The sequence below is a fragment of the Oryzias melastigma genome, linkage group LG23 (genome assembly GCF_002922805.2).
Source record: "Oryzias melastigma strain HK-1 linkage group LG23, ASM292280v2, whole genome shotgun sequence".
In the NCBI taxonomy this organism is placed as follows: Eukaryota; Metazoa; Chordata; class Actinopteri; order Beloniformes; family Adrianichthyidae; genus Oryzias; species Oryzias melastigma.
In genome coordinates this window covers 16,861,073-16,864,442 of record NC_050534.1, presented here as the reverse complement: position 1 = coordinate 16,864,442, position 3,370 = coordinate 16,861,073, and the positions used below count along the sequence as shown (strand labels likewise).

Here is a 3,370-nt window from a genome sequence, read left to right as displayed (position 1 = left end):
TTATTTTATGTTTTGAGATCTTTGGCACCAAACTCACAACTTTTGATTTTTAAAATGCCCCCCCAGGTGAAGCTGTAATGTTTGACCCCCCACTGAGCGTCTGAATTGAAACAGCTGTTAATTCTGTCTCACTTTGCAAAAACAAAGAATAAATAAACCGTTTTATAGGGAATAGAAATGAACTTGTTCTCTTTTTTATTTTTTTTATTTTTGTTTTGAGTTTTGCCTTCCTCCCTTCACACTGTGTGTCCATAGTTCACAACATACCATTTAATTCAGGACCCTGCTTAGCTAACATCACCTTAAAATGACTTTTTTTTACATAATTGGACATAAAATCAGGCATGATGGGCACAAAATGAACAAAATTCTGGAGTTCCTCAGGGCAAAAAAAAATCCAGTTTCCATCAAGATGTGGAGCCTAAACCACGGCGTGAGGAGTCGTGGGAACCCCCCGCCTGAAGTGGTTACCTTGTCTTGATTCAGTCACTCCAGAACATAGCAGCAGCTGAAGATGAGAGCCAGTGGGGGGGGGGCAGGGGCACTTCTCTCCACCACTAAAGGCTTCAAAAGCAAAAAAAAAGAACGCCACTCAGTCGTCCAAACGTGACTTTGGTCCAAAGTGCAGCTACCTGTTTGTTGATCAGAAGACACAAACACAGCTCTCCATTCAGAGAGATGAACACCCCCACATAGCCTCAGCTCCCCCCCAGCAGACAGAAGAAAAACGTTATAAATATGCATGAACTTCAACAGAGACGGCCTCTGACAGAAATGGCTAAAAACTGTTTGGCAGCCGTCTCTCTGTCTGTATATGAGAACTGGACTGACGTACAGGAAGTACCCACTAGTGCCAAGAAGCCAAAATTCCATCGACTTTTATTGAGAAATAAACAGATATTAGACAGTCAGTATATTAGATAACCTTTCTTTATTTGATACTTTTTTAACACATTCATGTAGCATTTTTGTGATAGGTACGACGGAGTATTAGGGCCACCAAAAAAAAAAAGAAAGTAATATTACGACTTTAAATCTCGTAAATCTACAAGTTTTTTTCTCGTAAATTTACGACTTTAAATCTCGTAGATTTACGAGTTTAGATTTACATTTAGCCTATGACTTGTAAAGTCATAAATATACGATTTTATTCTCGTAACTTAGCAGTTACGACTTTTTTCTCATAGATTTATGAGATTTAAAGTCGTAATTTTAAAAATATTTTTTTCCTTATAAAGTGGCCCTAATACTCTGTTGTAGATAGGCCCTTAAATTTAGAGTTTAAGTTTCTTTATTTATGATACATGTAAAACCAATTAAAGACCCACTCCAGTGAAAATGATCTTTTTTGGCTGTGTTCGAATTCCCTCCCTACTTACTATATAGTGGGTTCGCCATTTCCTAGTGCTGTCCGAATCTACAATTTCAAAATTGAGTCTCCTAGAAATTTCCCAGAAGTCTTTGTGAAAAGTAGCATGCATCTATGCTCACTACATTAACAAATATAGATTACAATGCATTGCAGTCAAACAGTTTTTGACTTATGTAACTTTAAAAATATATATATATATCCAGATTTTCATCATCAGAACACAGTGGAGTCACAAATAGACGTGAAATGCTGGTACTGATTCGATTTTTCTTCGTGAAATCGATGATGTCATATCCGGTGTTTAGAAAAACCAAAAAAAAAGTAGTGAGCACGGTGTCCGAATTGCTTTAAAAATCCAGGACACGATATAGTTCTGCACTACATAGCATTTTTTCATAGTAGTGGACCTATGTAAAAGAATTAAAGCTGTGTTTCTGAGTATTTCTTAATTCAAATCGTGTTGGATCTGAAAACCGGATGCTTGAAAATGCTCCGACCATTGACGCAGCTACTGAAATGGGCGAGACGTGATGAGCGTTCAACACTGTAGAGAATTACGATTCTGGCTCAAAACTGTACGATTGGATTGATCCAATATTGCTCGTTGTTGTTTTTGTGCCGCTAATGTTAGCTTGAGGCTATTAGCTTGCGCATAAACAGAGATCTAAGCGATGGGAGGGGCAAAAGTCCCGCCCACAATCCAGAATTGTATTGCATTTTTGTTGCACTGCTATTGTTAGGTTGGGGTTGTGAGGGGCTGGAAGCAAGTATAAACAGATGGAAGATGGGAAGTGGGGGCGGGCTTACTCCACATCAACTGTCCCGCCCACAACTCAGAAGTGAATTTCTAAAGAATTATTTTGCAGAAACTATAACCTATAAAACGACACTCAAAATTGCATCATCATCATTAAAAGATCAATTTGAAAATAGATTTAAAAAAATAATAATAATCGTAGTGGGACTTTAAGACTAATGTTAGGAAAAAATAGAATTTTTAGTTTTTTGCTGTGAAAGACAAAACTAAAGGTTTCAATGATCCTGAATGATCTTCAGGTGTCCTTTTCTCACCTGCTTTGTAAAAACATTTCGTCACATTCCTTTATTTTTCTCTGTGAGAGAGTCCCACAGGCTCCAAAGTTCAACGTGAACTTTTAACCTTTTAAATTAAATCAAGCGGTATCTTCTAACAAAATATTTGAAGGGAAGATAAAAGGCTTTTAATTTCCATGCAACACTTGAACTGGACTAAAGCCTGCAGACTTCTGGGACGGCGGTGTTGACTCTCACCACAAGAACCTCCGGGATCCTCGAATTCTCGCCTCCCTTTCTGGCTGCTTCCCTGTTGAATCGGCTTTGCGTCTGTTTGCTCTCAGCCTCCGGCTAATCTGCAAACTCCATCTCTTAGTCTAGAAATCGCCATAAGTGGTCATGACTACAGCCCAGAGGATCCTCTGAGGTGGACAGGAGAGATTGGGGCTCCGATTTGACTGAAGACGAAGAGTTTGTCTTGTTGCAGATAAATGATGTGAAAATCTGTGTCAACAGATCCGAAACTTCAAATCCTCAAAGTTTTTCATTTTAGATCTTTTGATTTGAGCTGTCATTGTTAATCTAAGTTTGTGGAGTCAAATTGGGATCAGTTTAAAATGAGTGAAAAAACAGATCTATTTAAAAACAGTTTTAAACTCCAAAGTAAACATTGTAAACGTATTAATTTTCAATTTTTGTTTAGCAGAATTTCATGTGGGGGCGGGGCTTTGTGCCCATTGGCCACAATTTGCATGTCAAATTTGCCGCCCCTCTTTTTCCAATTCACCGCTCGACACCTGTCCTAAAACGTCCTGACGCCTTGAGGCCACGGACCCGTGTGTGGGAGGAGCAACCGCTAATGTTTTCTTGGTCTTCATTCGTTGGAAAACATGGATGATGTTGAGCGAGTAGCTTGGGTTTATACGTTTTGGAGAGGTCTCGATGTTGTGCCAAAGTACGTTCCCC

General features: G+C 38.9%; 1 protein-coding gene across 1 annotated transcript in view; it reads left to right on the top strand.

The window, feature by feature from the left end:
• Window positions 1-3,370, top strand: part of sema3c (sema domain, immunoglobulin domain (Ig), short basic domain, secreted, (semaphorin) 3C) — a gene marked incomplete at its 5' end in the record, with an annotated part of 54,586 nt that overhangs the window by 22,015 nt on the left and 29,201 nt on the right.